This window comes from Bubalus bubalis, chromosome 5, assembly GCF_019923935.1.
Source record: "Bubalus bubalis isolate 160015118507 breed Murrah chromosome 5, NDDB_SH_1, whole genome shotgun sequence".
NCBI lineage: Eukaryota > Metazoa > Chordata > Mammalia > Artiodactyla > Bovidae > Bubalus > Bubalus bubalis.
In genome coordinates this window covers 15,209,952-15,228,324 of record NC_059161.1, presented here as the reverse complement: position 1 = coordinate 15,228,324, position 18,373 = coordinate 15,209,952, and the positions used below count along the sequence as shown (strand labels likewise).

At 40.9% G+C, this 18,373-nt stretch overlaps 1 long non-coding RNA gene across 1 annotated transcript in view; it reads left to right on the top strand.

Annotated features, from left to right (window-relative positions):
• Positions 1-18,373, top strand: part of LOC112585052 — a 28,545-nt gene that overhangs the window by 1,102 nt on the left and 9,070 nt on the right. The gene's annotated exons all lie outside the window — the stretch shown is intronic.

The following is an 18,373-nucleotide window of genomic DNA, read 5'->3' as shown; positions in this document are numbered from 1 at the left end:
GATTTGTGACTCAGTAGCTCTCCTGATCTGTGTGTGTGTGTTTAGTCAGTCGTGTCTGACTCGTTGCGAACCCATGGACTATAGCCCTCAGGCTCCTCTGTCCATGGGGATCCTTCAGGCAAGAATATTGGAGTGGGTTGCCATGTCCTCCTCCAGGGGATCTTCCCAACCCAGGGATCAAACCCAGGTCTCCCACGTTGCAGGCAGATTCTTTACCATCTGAGCCACCAGGGAAGCCCATTCTGATCTCTAGACCTCCCTAATAGAAATCCCCTTCTGTCTAGTCCAAGGGTAAGCTCAAATGTAATGTGTTCAGTGATTCAAATTAATCTGTCAGAATCATCTTCAACTCATCGTCCTCCGCAATCTATGTCCAGTCACTTGCTAATTATATAGAGTCTACTTCTGCTATCACTGCCTTTCTTTATAGTGCTACTTCTGCTCAGTTCAAGCCTCCTGAACTTCTTTCCTGAACCATCACAGTGGCGGCCTAAATTATTTCCTTGCCACACTAACTTTTCTCTACGTTGCTACCAGAGTTGGCATTCAAGAATATCTACAAACCCTCTGAACACATTATCTCCCTTCTGCCCCTGCCTTGCACTCAAGTCCTATGAGATAATTGACAGAGTCTCATGTTATATCCTTTCTATGCCTTTGATCTTAACTGGCCCTTCTGCCGTCCCACCATCTTTGTCTGTAGAATACTGCCTAACCATTAAGTCTCAGCTCAGATTTCATCACCACAAAATCCTTCCAAAACCTTCCAGCCATCAGACGTCATCCTCCCATTGTATTCTGTGTCTGTACTATTGTTGTTTTTTCACAGTCAGCCATGTCCACTAGATTGTGACTACCTGGAGGGTGTTGACTTCAGCTTATTCATGTGTATGTTCCAGAACTCAACACTGCCTCTCCTGTCATAGGTTCTCAGTAAATGTCGGATGTCTTTATTTGTTTCCTTACCCTTTAGTTTCCGTATCTATCAAGTGGTAATAATACAATATTTACCTACTTACGTGGAGGCTGTGAAAACACATGAGGTCATTTCTGTGCAATATTTAATTTTATCCTTTGTACAGACCTGCAACCCCTATATTAGTTCCATCCTGGATCCTCTTTGGCAGCTTTAGTGATGAAGTTAGCTGAGTAAATACCTGGGAATTGTTCTTGGCTCTGACACAGAGAACATGGCAAGCTAAAGGTCAAGACTAATCATTCAGAATTTGAAAACTAGAACAAAGGAAATGGAAAAATAGTCAGTGACCTTCAGTTATATTGAAATGTGGTCAGGTCAGTTATTTGTAGTGAATTATTGGAAGTAACTTGGTTTTCTTTGCCTTCCTGATGTTCCAAGCATTTATAAGAAATCAAAATTGACTAGTAATTGTCACTGAGAACGGACTCATTGGAAAAGACCCTGATGCTGGGAAAGATTGAAGGCAGGAGAAGAAGGGGACAACAGAGGATGAGATGGTTGGATGGCTTCACCGACTCCATGGACATGAGTCTAGCAAGCTCCAGGAGTTGGTGATAGACAGGGAAGCCTGGCATGCTGCAGTCCATGGGGTCACAAATAGTCAGACACGACTGAGTGACTGAACTGACTGATCACTGAGAAACAGTGTCCTCAGGAAGGAGAAGTACTGGTTTTAATGTGTAGCGTTTTCTGTTTGTTTTTTCCCCTTGGCTTACTTGTTTTTAAGCTAACACTGCATTTTAAAAGTGTATAATGAGAATATAGAACATATCTTTGTTGACTTTCTAAATAGTAAGCAACTTTTTATCCCTCACTGAAATTCCATTTCTAGCCAGTTGTTGAGTCCATTTTTCTCTAATCTCTGCAAAACCCATAAGGATAGAAGGTGCAGCCTGAAAAGCAATGTAACCTAACAGATCTAAAGTGGAGCCCATGGAAGTAAAAGAAAAATATATTCACAAAAAAAGAACCCATTTTAACCCCTTACTAGAAATAATAGAAATTCTTAGCTAATTGGCAATTTGTGAACACAAGGAAACTTTGACATTCATTATTTCAAAACCTACACACATTATTTTAGAACTTATACACTTAGTAATAAAAAGGATGTGAGTTAAATAGGGCTTCCCTTATAGCTCAGTCGGTAAAGAATTTGCCTGCAATGCAGGAGACCAGGGTTCGATTCCTGGGTTGGGAAGATCCCTTGGAGAAGGAAATGGCAACCCACTCCAGTATTCTTTCCTGGAGAATTCCATGACAGAGGAGCCTAGCAGGCTGCAGTCCGGGGGTTGCAGGAGTAAGACACAACTTAGCAACTAAACCACCACCACCAAGAGTTAAATGAGAGAGACCTTGGTGTGTTGTACAGAAGGAAAAACACTGATGGGAAGAGAACAGGGATAAGGACTTTTAAAAGACTAAGGAAGAGATTTTAGATGTGTAAAGCCCATTAAAAAGGGTAAGAAGAGCCATTTGTATACTGCCCTTTACCCAGGTGAGAGTTTGTTTGCGCAGCCTTGAAGCTTATGTAAATATGTATGCTCACCTGGTGTTTTTACTTGCTTGCGTGGATGAATCAGAAAGTAGGGAGGGGTTGGAGCCCTGGTTGGAATCATATGGAGTCACAAACATAAAGGAAAGCCTCCACTTTAATATGATGGCTCAGAACTTATCCCAGGAGGCTGCGACCAGCTGTGTGAGACTGACCTATGGCAGCAGTTGCCTCTAAATGGCTTGAATTCTTGAGTACGACAGATCTAATTTCTCCTAAAACTGTAGTGTAGAATTTGGGAGTGGTGATTTTGTCATTCTTCAAATCACTTTTCCTATTGTTGGAGAATGTGTGGAATTTGCAGAGCATTTCTCTTCCTGAGAACCCAATCTTGCAGACATTAAATAAATACAGTACTTATTCTACATTTACAACTGGGACTCTGAGGGCCCTACAAAGAGTACTTCATGGAAACGTTACTTGGTGAATGGTGTGGACTGACTCCATGCTTGGCTCTCGAACTGAGGTTTCCAAATTCCAGGAAAGAGAATGGGAAATTTGAATGATTCACTACCCTGCAGAGATGTCCCCAGGGCTTTTTCCTCCTCTCAATCAGAGTTGAGATCTTAAACATCACTTCAACTTCAGATTATAATCTCACTTCTCTCTGCAGCACCCACACCAGTGCTCTCAGGCAAGAGGCTTTGCTCCTATGTCAGGTTTCATGTTGAGCTCACCCTCGTGGTTGGGTCTCGAGTTCACTTGCCATTTTTCATTTACTTTATGTATCAGCAACAACTGCAGATCACATGGCTCTTCACAAGCGAGTACATCTTGCCTCTGGCCCCTCACTCCTAAATCCACATTTTGTACTGCTGCTACTGCTAAGTCACTTCAGTCGTGTCCAACTCTGTGTGACCCCATAGACAGCAGCCCACCAGATGCCCCCATCCCTGGGATTCTCCAGGCAAGAACACTGGGGTGGGTTGCCATTTCCTTCTCCAGTGCATGAAAATGAAAAGTGAAAGTGAAGTCGCTCAGTCATATCCGACTCGTAGCGACCCCATAAACTGCAGCCTACCAGGCTCCTCCGTCAGCATAGTTTTCTACTTCACATGTTAGACTGGCCACAAGGTTTTAAGTCAGCACCATTCAACAACATTCTGCACAGCTTGCATAGGTAGCTTAATGGCCAAGAACAGTGACACTGAGCCAACTGTGCTGCTTATTAGCCATGTTATCTTAGGAAAATTACAGAACGTTTTTGTGCCTTCGTTTCCTCATTTGTAAAATAGGAATAATATTGAGTTGGCCAAAAAGTTTTCTCGTTTGCGTGAGGTTTTTCTGTAACATCGTATGGAAAAGACCCAAAGGAACTTTTTGGCCAACCCGATAGTACCTATTCCAGTGGGGTTTTTTTAAGGAGGATCAAATTGTTTAATTGCTATAACACCTTCATTATAGAGGTGTGGTGAAGGTGATAAGATGATGTGTGTAAGATATTTAGCACTACTTGAAAGAGCTCAGTAAATAATAGCCATTGATATTATTATGAAGAGCAGAAGAGAAAATTTACCCTTTTTGAGAGTAGGATTCAAGGGTACAAATGTACTATTCTCAGTCCACTGCTAAAGATTAATGGACTTTGTTATTTTTTTAATTTTTATTTTATATTGCAGTATAGTTGATTTACAGTATTGTTAGTTTCAGATGTACAACAAAGTGATTCAGGTATACATGTAACTATTCTTTTTCAGATTCTTTCCCATTATAGGTTATTACAGAGTATTGAGTAGAGTTCCCTGTGCTATATTGTAGATCCTTATTGCTTATCTGTTTTATATATAGTAGTGTGTATATGTGGAGAAGGCAATGGCACCCCACTCCAGTACTCTTGCCCGGAAAATCCCATGGATGGAGGAGCCTGGTAGGCTGCAGTTCATGGGGTCGCACAGAGTCGGACACGACTGAGCGACTTCACTTTCACTTTTCACTTTCATGCATTGGAGAAGGAAATGGCAACCCACTCCAGTGTTCTTGCCTGGAGAATCCCAGGGACGGCGGAGCCTGTTGGGCTGCTTGCTGTCTGTGGGGTTGCACAGAGTCGGACACGACTAAAGCGACGCAGCAGCAGCAGCAGTGTGTATATGTTAATCCCAAACTCCTAATTTAGCCCTCTCCCCCTTCCCTTTTGGTAACCATAAGTTTGTTTTCTAACAGACTTTGTTGTTATTTATAGAACTATTATTTTACTATTATTTTTAGAACTAGAGCTAGCTCTTGAGCAAATATCTTCAGAGCTTTTCTATTCCTTCTTTAGGGGCCTACACTTAATTTTAGTACTTCTTTGGGTTCCCAGGGCACTGTATTCTAATGTCTAATTTTTACATGATTTTTCTCCATGTCCCCTCACATTGCTTCCCTTTTCTTCCTATTCCTCCTCTTCATCTGACATGGATGTGTGTGTGCACGCATGTACACACATGCACACATACACACACACATTTGCTCTGTGCCAAGCATTGAGCTTCAAATCACATGTCTTGAGCTCTCAACCTGGATCTACCATTTACCATTCTATGCAAGTCAGTTAATTTAAGCCTCAGTTTTTCATTTTTGTTTTGTTTGTTTTTTCATTCCATATGGCCCCCAAGGATGGGCTGAAGTTAGTTCTAGATGGGGAATTACATTACTGATCAGTGGTTAAGAAACGGCAGCTAACTTGCAAATGATTTAATTATGCAAAACTGCTGGCTTATTTTTGTAGATAGTGATAGCAGCCAAACTTTAGGAATTGGGATTAAAATTGACTATTTTCCAACAACCTCATAACCAGTTATAATTAAACCAAGTCTTAGACCAGTTTCTGTCATACAGATATTTGTTAAACAAACATTTGTTTAGCAAGCAGACACGGTAACATAGAGCACCTGTTCTGGGAGTCTGATGAAGTGCCAGGTCTTGGTCCTTTTGGATTCTGCAGTCATGACCTTACATGGAAGATTCGCTGGAGGCCTATGAACAATATTCCAGAGCCAGGATTCTATCACCCTTTTAGTAAGCATCAACGCACTGGAAGCCCTCCTTCCCACACACCATTTCTAATGGTTCAGCTTTGTACAACTTGTTCATGCTTGAGTGGAGTACCTCTAATATGTTTCAGCTAGTCCATCTATCTTGGAAATCACAATTTCTATTAATGAGAACTATTTCTAACATCCATTGTGACTAACCACTAATTTCAACAATGAAAATTCACTTTTGACACTTGTTAAACAGAACTTGAGCAAACTCCAGGAGGTAATGGAGGACAGGGAAGCCTGGTGTGCTGCAGTCCATGGGGTTACAAAGAGTTGGACACGACTTAGCAACTGAACTACAAATATTAAATAGAATGATCTTTAGAAATGTACTTGTAGTGTGTGTTAGTCACTCAGTCATATCCAACTCTGCAATCCCATGGTCTGTAGCCCACCAAGCTCCTCTGTCCATGTGATTCTCCAGGCAAGAATACTGGACTGGGTCACCACTGACTTCTCCAGGAGATCTTTGTGACCCAGGGATGGAACCTGGGTCTCCTGCATTGCAGACAGATTCTTTACAGACTGAGCCACCAGGGAAATCTATACCTACCTCTATAGGGGGTCCCTTCCTCTATGAGGAGTCTTCCTGATGACCTCTCCAGCTGCCATGCTGGAGTAGGGATTTGTGATGAGGCAACTGACTGCTCCTCAAGTGCAGTTTAACCTAATCCATTCATAATATCATGCTGTCTATGGTGAAGAACTTTGGATACACATGCAGACATCATCAGGATAATACTTAACAAAGGATATATACTATACCAGGTCCCTCTCCCCTCTCTTAACATGTGAGAATTATTATCTCTGTTTTACTAACGAAGATGAAGTTGACAGAGATTATATCACTTGGCACCGGTCAAAAGCAAGGAAATGGTACTGTCGAGGTTTGGTTATAAGTCCAGACCATTTCCACTCTATTAGGATGACCGTAAATTCTCGTTTGCCTCTTGATTTACAGCATTGTCCTATTATTTTATCTGATTAGTGCTTTCTTTCATTTTCAAAACTGTCCCAATTTAAATAAAAACTTATGTAATCACCCAAACTCTATTACATGGTCTCTGAAGTCCAAGGATCTCCTTCCCCCAGCTCTGTCAGATTCTCTCAGATCATATGAACACACAAACAGTAAGTGCTCCTGGCCTGGCTTTTTCTTTCCCCATCACATTATTTTGAGTAAAAGGGAGGGAAAAAAAAAAAAAAAAAAAAAACAGTATAATTAGGTTGCACAAATTTAGGAAAGGAAAATCCTGCTAACAGGAAATACAGGTCTTCTCCTTTGCTAAGAAAGATGTAATAATGAGTCACCAAAAAATTGGGCAGACTGCGGTGACTGATTATAAAATGCAATAAAAATTATGGGAAGAAGAATTTTTTAAGTTAAGCTATATTTTCAACAGTGTTTGCCCAGAAACATTCATATTGATTAATTTGGTGTCTTTTTTTGTCTGTTTCCATTTGTCTTAGAAAGAGAGAAAACAAATTGCACCCAATTTTTATCAGTTTAGGTATATTATAAAAATCACACTTTTGTTACAAGCTATTAAATAAATGGCATGGGGATATAATGTTCAACATGGCGACCATAGTTAATAACACTATTTCATATTTGAAAGTTGCTAAGAGAGTAGATCTTAAAAGTTTTCAACACAGGGAAAAATTTTTTTAACTGTGTGGTGATGGATGTTAACTAGATTTATCGTTAACATAAATGGTATATATAAATCGTTAACATAATGATATATCATTAATGGTATATATAAATGGTTAACATAAATCGTTAACATTTATGGTAATCATTTTGTAATACACACAAATATTGAAGCATTATGTTATCGCCTGAAACTAGTATAATGCCATGTGTCAATTGTACCTCAACCCCACCCCTCAACACACACGTCTTTGATATAGAATTAGATGTTAGATTTACCAGTCAATTGTAGGAATTATAAAACAGTTCTCTAGGATTCTTTGAAAATTTACTCAGAAAGCATTCCTTCTCTAAGCAATGCTAAAATCCCTTACCCTGCCATGACCTTTTCTTAGAATGATAAATACAGTGTCTGTGGATGTACATGGCTTGAGGAATGCTGGCCTTTGCTCATCTGTGGGCTCCCCATGGCAGAGCCCTATCTCCCTGTGACGCATGAGCGAGCCTCCAGAACCTTATAAGAAGTTCTCTTGTGTGAGGCAAAGGCAGCCCTCTGTCTCTCATCATCCCATGACTGGGTTGACTGTCAGAGGCTATTGTTTTCTTGTGTCTCATGGTCCTCTCTCTGAAGTGTACTATTCTTTGCCGCTTCTGCTCCAATTTTAAGCTGCAGCCACACCCTCTCTACCTCTTCTGACATTGCCTGAAGTCTTGCCAATAGTGGGCTGACAGTAATGGCAGATTGAGAACATCCTAGGAGGTCAGCAAGGTCAACTAGCCAGCCTGGAATTCCTGATTAATTCTTTGCATAGTGCCCTAGATTTGGTTAGATACAGTGCCTTTCTTTAAATTCTTGGAAGCTTTTTTGGGTGAAGAGTGGGGAGGATTAGAGAAGAAGACAACCACACGGTAAAATCTGTTACCTTGGTTTGGGAGGGGAAATAAGTTTTTTGATTAGGGAATGCTAAAAAGGATAGAACATGGTTTGTGTGGAATCTATACCTATTTAAAATACAATGTGTTTCAACTCTTACCTACATCTTAAAAATACCTGTTACCAAGTCCAAACTCTGTCTTCTCACCGCATGACAGGCCACTTAACCAAGGGAGAAGGTGTTGAGGCAAAGAATACGACTTTATTCAGAAAGCCAGAAGACTGAGGAGATGACAGACTAATGTCTCAAAATAACCATCTTCTTAGGGGGTCTGGCGGAGAAGGCAATGGCACCCCACTCCAGTAGTCTTGCCTGGAAACTCCCATGGATGGAGGAGCCTAGTGGGCTGCAGTCCATGGGGTCGCTAGGAGTCAGACATGACTGAGCAACTTCACTTTCACTTTTCACTTTCATGAATTGGAGAAAGAAATGGCAACCCACTCCAGTGTTCTTGCCTGGAGAATCCCAGGGACGGGGGAGCCTGGTGGGCTGCCGTCTATGAGGTCGCACAGAGTCAGCCACGACTGAAGAGACTTAGCAGCAGCAGCAGCAGCAGGGGGTCTGGATGCTGGGTTCTTTTACAGGACAGAGAAGGGGAGGAGTTGGGGAAGCAAAAACCATTATCTTGCAAATATCTCCTAGAATGGCCAACATTAGGGAGGGGATATATTAATCTCTTCAGGCAGAGGGCCAGGGCTCCCCAAGACAGGTCTTTATGTATAATTATAATAACAAAAGCAATGAAAAGCAAAGGTTAAAGTCAAAGAAACAGATCCAACATGGAGTCAGAATTGACTCTTCCCTGCAACATTCCGTCTAGGCTTGGGGGTCCTGGGAATATTTTGAGCTGGGAAGATAGGAGAGATGTTGTCCACACCATATTTTCTGAAGAAGAAAACCTCATTATTTCCTAATTTAATAAATGATCATGATCACCGCTCCCCACTTCTTGTTGGGATTATAAGAAAATGATGGCTGATGTCCAATGAATTCAACCTCCATTCTGTGTGCATTGTGTGCATACATTATTTTTTATCCTTTTAACAATTCTGTGGAGTACTATTACAATTCTCATTTTCCAGATGAGGAAAGTGATATACCAAGAGTCCCTCAACCTGCCAGCCATTGAATTGGCAAAGCCAAGTTTCATAAACACACAGTCTGCCCCTGGAGGCAGCATTTAACCAGCCAATACCTTGCCTCATGAATAACTTTCTAAAATGGGTTAGCATGTTCCTTGCTGCCTGAAGTACTAAAACATCTGTAACTTGTTTAATTGTTTGGTATGCAGCTTTCATATTGGGAAACATGACAAACTCTATAAAACCAATTGTAACAATTTCCTTGATTTATAGGACCTTTAATATTATCTTTAAATGGGATTGCTGATACCGAAAAACATTCATTGACAATATTTACTGTTCCCGTTCCAGATATAAAATATTTACTGTTCTTTACCTGAAACTATCACAGCATTATTAATTGGCTATACCCCAATACAGCATAAAAAGTTAAAAAAAAATAGTTTTCCCCTTTCAGATATAAGGAACACAATTGGGTATGCACAGTCTTTGGGAGGGGCTGGGAGTGAGAGGAACAACCTCTCTAAGGTGGATAAAAGCCGCACACAGATCAATATAAAATGAAACAAAATAAGTGCCATCAGAGAAAGGCAAAGAAAGAGCTAAGGGAGTTCAGGGAGGCAAAGCTGCCAAGTTTCATGATCTTAACCTCCAACATGTGTCCCATTTCTTGAGTGTCCACTGTAACAGCTACTGTGTATAAACTATGATAAAATCTTTGAAGGTACAATAAAAAGGACCTGGAGAAGCTATTAATAATTGAGCATATATTGGTCATGCAGTAAGATTAATTAAATTTAAATAATATTTATCTTAACTTGAAATACTGTTACTACTCTTTTCTGACAAACCATGTTTGTCATTTCTTTGAAAACATTGTTAAAGTCTAATCCTTAATGAAATCAGTGCCTTGCACAGTACCTTGTCCTAACGGGTACTTAAGAATATATATTCCTGTGGGTGTTAAGCAAGCCTTTAGCATTCATGTACATTTGAACCTAAGCGTCACTGTATCATTCTTAATAGATGTTCTCTGTTGTCTTTGTCATACTTAATCTGTCCTTCCATTCATTTGTTCACTTAATCATTCGACAAATACTGTTTTAGAAGTAGTAATCTGGGTCGATGCTTTAATTTCTTTATAACTTGAGCAATTTATTGGATGGTGGTGTGACTCACCAAAATGGAAACCATAGGATGAGGGGTAAGTGGAGAGCAAATGATTGATAAGTTCAAATACTGAGTTTGAGTTTGAGGTGCCTGTTTGATATGCAAGTGAAGGGGTGCATTAAGAAGCTGGATATATGGGTCTGGAGAGAGAAGGATGGGACAGGGTAAGGGTAGGGGAGGGGAGCCCAGCTAGTTGTAAAAGATTTGAGAGTCATCAGGCACCAAGGTAGTAGTTAAAGCCATGGAAAGGTGTTCTTCATCTGAGAGGTAAGGACCCACAGGGAACCAGCTGCTTCAGGATTTCCAGATAATCCTAAAATTATAAACAACAAGCCCTCCCTACAGGGTGCATTTTATCACATTCTCCAAGGGGTTGGTGACTCCAGAAAAGCTAAGAATGAAGGGTGAAAAGAGAAGGTTCAGAAAGGAACACTGGGGCTCTCCAACATTTAAGAAGTGGAAAAAATAGCAAAGAAAAGATGAGAAAATTTGAAAAGAGTCGAGGAAGTCAAAGGATTAGAACGTTTCATGAAGGGAGTGTCCTATAGCATCCCACGTGGCAGAAAGGTGAAATGAGATAAAGGACATTTCCGTCCTTATCTTTCTTGCCAGGTCCCTCAGGAGTGTTCTGTGTACGGTGGACACTTAGTAAATGTTGACAGAAAAATTACACTGAATCATTTGAGAGCAGTGAAAGAAAAATTAATAGAATGATATGCCAGTGGCAGGTTTAATTAGGTTTGCTGTCACCTTAACAAACACATAAGAAATTAGATAGTTAACATATTATGAGACCATTTTATAAAGTCTCTTTTAAGTGGTGAATTGAATCAGTCTCCCAAAAAACTAGAGGCAGCTTTATGTACAGATAACCCCTTCCATGGAGTGAATGAAAAGATCGTGTCTCTGTATAGTTCACTGTCCCTCCTGCTATATTACAGTGCCTGAAAAACCAATTATTCTGGAAGCATGTGAATGTCTGCTGTGTTATGTTACCTTGGAGGTGAGCTGAAAACATTAGTTGGCTAAAATGTTTGCTGCTGCTGCTGCTAAGTCGCGTCAGTCGTGTCCGACTCTGTGCGACCCCATAGACGGCAGCCCACCAGCCTCCGCCCGTCCCTGGGATTCTCTAGGCAAGAACACTGGAGTGGGTTGCCATTTCCTTCTCCGATGCATGAAAGTGATAAGTGAAAGTGAAGTCGCTCAGTCGTGTCTGACTCCTAGCGACCCCATGGACTGCAGCGCACCAGGCTCCTCCATCCATGGGATTTTCCAGGCAAGAGTACTGGAGTGGGGTGCCATTGCCTTCTCCGAATATGCTGTCTAGGTTGGTCATAACTTTTCTTCCAAGGAGCAAGCGAGTTTATCTTTATGATTTTCCTTATCCTGTCTCATCTGCATAAGATGCATAGAGATGGTGTGTTGCTGGAAATACTGCAAGGCAACTTCCCTTGAGAGTACTTAAATCCCATGGTGAGAAGAGACACAGCTAGTAAACAGTAAAAGCTATCATGTCTGTAATTGCAGTTGCTCCTGGAATAAAAGAATAAAATAAAAGAATTAGATATGGTAGGATTAACATGAAAACACTGGAGGGCTGTTATTTACTGCTTTACTTTTGGAGGGTGGGTCCTGTTGGAAGTTGATTTTTAAAAAGTTGGTGGTTTGCAAAATTATTTACTTAATATTAAGTTTTGATGAGAAAGTAGGGAAATTATGAGAGTAGTCACCCAAGGACATGTGAATGTACACCAGTCAATCAGAAGTGTTTTCCCAACACTTGCATTTATGAAGTTTCTTATTCTAGCTCCCAGAAATCTGACTGGTGATTTCATTAACAGCAAATTCTAGAACTGTGCTGTTCAACATGGTAGCCAGTAGCCACGTGCGGCTGTTAAGCACTCAAAATGTGGTTAGTCCATAAACGTATACATTGGATTTCAAAGACCTGTTATAAAAAAATAATGTAGACTATCTGATGACTTTTAATGTTGATTCCATATTTAAGTGATGGTATTTTAAATATATCAGGTTAAATAAAATATAATAAACAAAATAAAATATTACAAACACTGATTTGACCTGTTTTCATGTTTTTAATGTGAGTAATAGAAAAATTTTAATTATATTATGATTCATATCATGTTTCTATTGAACAATGATGATTTAGAAGCTAAGGGAGAGGATAGCTAATCTCTTTTTCCAGGCTTGCATTGACCTATTCTATGGCACATTGTCTTAATCCAAAGGTTATAGAGTTTTAAATCAACAGCCTCTCCACTCTATAATCTCTCATACTCCAAATCACAGATACTCCAAGGACACTGATAATATATCCCAGGGTCATTGGCCGTGGGTTGAAAATTTCTAACAGTGGCTGTGTTACTGCTCTGCATGATGACCCTTTCTGCTTATGGACAATTCTAACTATCAGAAACTCCTTCTTCACAGTGAGAAGAATGTTAGCTCTCTGTACTTTCAGCTTCTTCTAAGATTTTCTCTTTTAGAATAATTAAATCTAATCTTTCTTGCCATATGAGTCTTCCCATTTAATTAATTTAAAAGGTACCGAGGTGCTGGATGCATGCATGCACGCTCAGTCACGAAGTCATGTCTGACTCTTTTGTGACCCTGTAGACTGTAGCCCACCAGACTCCTCTGTCCATGGAATTTTCCAGGCAAGAATACTGGAGTGGGTTGCCATTTTCTCCTCCACGGGATCTTCCTGACCCAGGAATTGAACTCACAACTTTGGTGTCTCCTGCATTGGCAAGTAGATTCTTTACTGCTGAGCCACCTTGGACCCAAGGTATTGTGTGAGTAATGTACACAATATCTTGTGCCCTTCATCTGCCCCAGCTCATCGACTCCTCCCCAGGGCAAACAGAACAATTCCTGTTTCCTGTACTTGTTTGACACAGTCTCATTTGTTAATAGAAGTTCTTTTATCAGAACAGGCAATCTCTATAGATATACGTTTGTGCAGGAAACCAAGAGTCATTATAAGATAAAAATATGAACTGACCTCTAAAAAAGTTAGCCTACACCAACTTCATTTTCAATTTAACATTCCTGTCTCTAGGACACAATAGTTTCTTCCAAAAAGAGTAATTTAAATACCACAGGGATGTGAAGCACCAGGGAAAAATTGATGAAGCCTTCAAAGAATTTTTATGATGGTGCAGCAAAATTCATATAATCTGAATTGTCTTTCATACTATCAAACAATTTTTTTGGTCAGGAAAGTTTTTTTCTTTTCAAAAAAAAAAACAAAAAATAAAAACACAACACTGAGTTTGTGTGATAGGTTAAAAAACATGGCCCAAATGTTAGATTAATGAATGAATTAGGAAATATCTAGGAACATAAATTTTCATCCTGGAAAATATAATACTATATTTTCTTGAAATCCTGCATTTTTTCTCAACTCTACATCCTTTATTTTTGAGAAGAAAAATCCCAAATTATTACCCTTTTATCCCTTCCCTTTTGCAACCCTCTATGTTTTTAAGTACCATATGATACCTTACAAGGCCTTTGTAGTGGTTTTAATGGTGGCCCCCAAGAGATATCTCCAAAGACCTTTATCCAAATAAACTCACATTCATAGGTTACAGGGGTGAGGATATGGAGGTATCTCTTGGGGTCCACCATTCAAGCGACTACAGAGACCTTGTAAAATATCATACAATACTTAAAAACATCAAGAGGGCTACAAAAGGGAAAGGATGAAAGGGAAAGGATTTGGGGATTTTTCTTCTCAAAAATAAACGATACAGAGTTAAGGGGAAAAAAATGTAGGATTTCAAGAAAATACAGTATTCTATTTTCCAGAACAAAAATTTCCATTCCTGGATATCTTTGGTAGGTCCTAAAGCATGGCAACCCACTCCAGTGTTCTTGCCTGGAGAATCCCAGGGACGGGGGAGCCTGGTGGGCTGCCGTCTATGGGGTCGCACAGAGTCGGACACGACTGAAGCAACTTAGCAGCAAAGCCAATGACAAGAGTTCTTAGAAGAAACAGAAGAGAAGACACAGAGAAAGCCATGTGAAGACTGAAACAGAGATTGGAGTTGTGCAGCCACAAGCCAAAGAATGCCTGGAGCCACCAGAAGCTGGAAGAGGCAGAGGAGGCTTTGCCCTTCATCACCTGTGGACACCTTGGTTTTGCATTCCTGGCTTCCATAACTGAGAGAAAATACATTTCTCTCACTTTAAGCCACCAAGTTAGTGGTAAATAATTACATCAGCCTTAGGACCCTAGAAGGCAATGGCAACCCACTCCAATACTCTTGCCTGGAAAATCCCATGGACGGAGGACCCTGGTAGGCTGCAGTCCATGGGGTCACTAAGAGTTGGAAACGACTGAGCGACTTCACTTTCACTTTTCACTTTCATGCATTGGAGAAAGAAATGGCAACCCACTCCAGTGTTCTTGCCTGGAGAATCCCAGGGACGGGGGAGCCTGGTGGGCTGCCGTCTATGGGGTCGCACAGAGTTGGACACCACTGAAGCAACTTAGCAGCAGCAGCAGCAGCAGTACGACCTTATTTCCAGGTGGCAGAGTGGTAAAAAATCCACCTGCCAATGCAGGAGAAACAGACATGTGGATTTGATCCCTGGGTTGGGAAGATCCCCCAGAGGAGGGCATAGCAACCCACTCCAGTATTATTGCCTGGAGAATCTCACGGACAGAGGAGTCTTGTGGGCTACAGTCCATGAGGGCACATAGAGTTGTACGTGACTGAGTGACTATACACACTACTACCCATGGCCTTGCTTGTGATTGTTGTTGTTCAGTCGCTCAGTTGTATCCGACTCTTTCCGACCCCATGGACTGCAGCACACCAGGCTTCCCTGTCCTCCATCTCCCAGAGCTTACTCAAACTCATGTCCATCAAGTCAGACATGCCATCCAACCATTCGTCCTCTGTCATCCCCTTCTCCTCCTTCCTTCAGTCTTTCCCAGCATCAGGGGCTTTTCTGATGAGTCAGCTGTTTGCATCAGGTGGCCAAAATATTGGAGCTTCAAAATCAGTCCTTCCAATGAATATTCAGTATTGATTTCCTTTAGGATTGACTGATTTGATCTCCTTGCAGTCCGAGACTCTCAAGGGTCTTCTCCAACACCACAGTTCAAAAGCATCAATTCTTTGGCACTCAATCCTCTTTATAGTCCAACTCTCACATCCAGTTCTGGAGAAGGGAATGGCAAGCCACTCCAGAATTCCTGCCTGGAAAATCCACTGGACAGAGGAGCCTGGGGGGACAGAGGAGTCCATGGGATAGCAAAGAGTCGGACATGACGAAGCAGCTAACACTTTCACTTTCACATCCATACTTGACTACTGGAAAAACCATAGCCGTGACAATACAGACCTTTGTCAGCAAAGTAATGTCTCTGCTTTTTAATACACTATCTAGGTTTGTCATAGCTTTTCTTCCAAGGAGCAAGCATCTTTTAATTTCATGGCTGCAGTCACAGTCTGCAGTGATTTTGGAGCCCAACAAAATAAAGTCTGTCACTATTTCCACTGTTTCCCCATCTATTTGCCATGAAGTGATGGAACCAGATGCCATGATCTTAGTTTTCTGAATGTTGAGTTTTAAGCCAGCTTTTTCACTCTCCTCTTTCACCTTCATCAAGAGGCTCTATAGTTCCTCTTCGCTTTCTGCCATAAGGGTTGTGTCATCTGCATATCTGAGTTTATCAATATTTCTCCTGGAAACCTTGATTCCAGCTTTTGCTTCATCCAGCCTGGCACTTTGCAGGATGTACTCTGCATATAAGTTAAATAAGCAGGGTGACAATATACAGCCTTGAGGTACTCCTTTCCCAATTTTGAACCAGTCCATTGTTCCATGTCCGGTTCTAACTGTTGCTTCTTGACCTGCATACAGATTTCTCAGGAGGCAGGTCAGGTGGTCTGGTATTCCCATCTCTTTAAGAATTTTCCACAGTTTGTTGTGATCCACACAGTCAAGGGCTTCAGCATAGTCAATGGATTGAAGTAGATATTTTTCTGGAATTCTCTTGCTTTTTCTGTGATCCAACAGATGTTGGCAATTTTGATTTCTGGTTCCTCTGCCTTTTCTAAATCCAGCTTGAACATCTGGAAGTTCTCAGTTCACGTACTCTTGAAGCCTGGCTTGCAGAATTTTGAACATTACTTTGCTAGCGTGTGAGATGAGTGCAGTTGTGCACTAGTTTGAACATTATTTGGCATTGCTTGTGATAAAAAGCCTTAATTTATAAACTAGCTGAGGAGAGGGGAAGGAAATAGTCAACTTTCAATCCTCATTTTTGGCCCAGGGAGCCAATATCCTTTTTCTTGGTATCAAGGTTGGACAGAAGTCAAATTATTCAACCCTAAACCATAATCCGTACTCTACCATTATCTTGATAATTTAAGCAAGTTATTTTCTTTCTTTGGGTCTAAGTTTGCCTCTCCCTACAATTAAAATAGTAAATTAGATCAGAACATCCCAAACGGGTATCCTGAGGAATTCTGTTTTCTCCCTACAATTAAAATAGTAAATTAGATCAGAACATCCCAAACGGGTATCCTGAGGAATTCCGTTTTGAAGGATATAAATGAGTATACCGCCTCCCCCCCCCCCCCCATAATACCCTTATCCAGAGCCAGGGAATGGGGGTGGACTGTATTCAGGGTTCAAATAAACTTAGGAAGCTCTGGGCCATATGTGTGCTATGTCACCTCACCCCCTGGCTATAGCTGATTGTTTTTTAATTTTTATTGGATTATGTTGCTTTACAATGTTGTGTTAGTTTCTACCATACAGCCCTATGAATCAGCTATGCGTATACATATATCCTGTCTTTTTTGTATTTTCTTCTGATTCAAGTCACCACAGAACACTGAGTAGAGTTCCTTGTGCAGTCGAGTATGTTCTCATTATTACAGTGAGCTTCCCACATGGCACAGGGGTAAAGAATCTGCCTGCCACTACAGGAGACACAAGAGACGCAGGTTCAATCCCTGCATTGGGAATATCCAGGGACTGAACTAATGTTCTCATTATTTATTCATTTTATGAAAGTGAAAGTGTAAGTTGCTCAGTCGTGTCCGACTCTTTGCAACCCCACAGTCCATGGAATTCTTCAGGCCAAAATACTGGATTGGGTAACCTTTCCCTTCTCCAGGGGATCTTCCCAACCCAGGGATCGAACCCAGGTCTCCCACATTGCAGGTGGATTCTTTGCCAGCTGAGCCACAAGGGAAGCCTAGGAATATTGGGGTGGGTAGCCTATCCCTTCTCCAACGGACCTTCCCGACCCAGGAATCAAACCGGAGTCTCCTGCATTGCAGGCAGATTCTTTACCAACTGAGCTATCAGGGAAGCCTGATATCCATTTTATACATAGTATCAATAGTATGCATATGTCAATCACAATCTCCCAATTCATCCCAACCCTCTAGGATCCCCCTTGGTATCCATACATTTCATATATTAACACATGTATGTGGAATCTGAAAAAATTGGTATAGACAAACTTATTTACAAAGCAGAAATAGAGATGCAGATGTCAAGATAGGCATTTATACAAACTGGGCCTCACAGTGTCTCTCTCTCCCAGGAATTTGGAATTGAGATTCAGAATTATAGTCTTTGCTAGTTCCTAGGAATGAGGATAAATAAACTCAGGGCCATTAGTTAGCTACAGTCCTGCCTATGTAAGAAAAGTGGAGAAAGCTACTCTGTAGAGAGATGATAATAGAGCAGATGAGCAAAGAAGCAAAATGGGAGACCAGGTAACCTCAGAGATGGAGCAATTGTCTCCTAATAGATTTGGGGTTCTTCATTTCCAGTGAGATACTTTTATAACCATAAAATCAACTCTCTTCTTTTTTGCCTAGGCTAGTTTGAATAGGTTTGAGTTTTGTTACTTGTATATAATTAGCCTTTACTAAAACAGGAAGGTTAGCACTTGGTAACTGTTGCCCAGTTGTGTCCAACT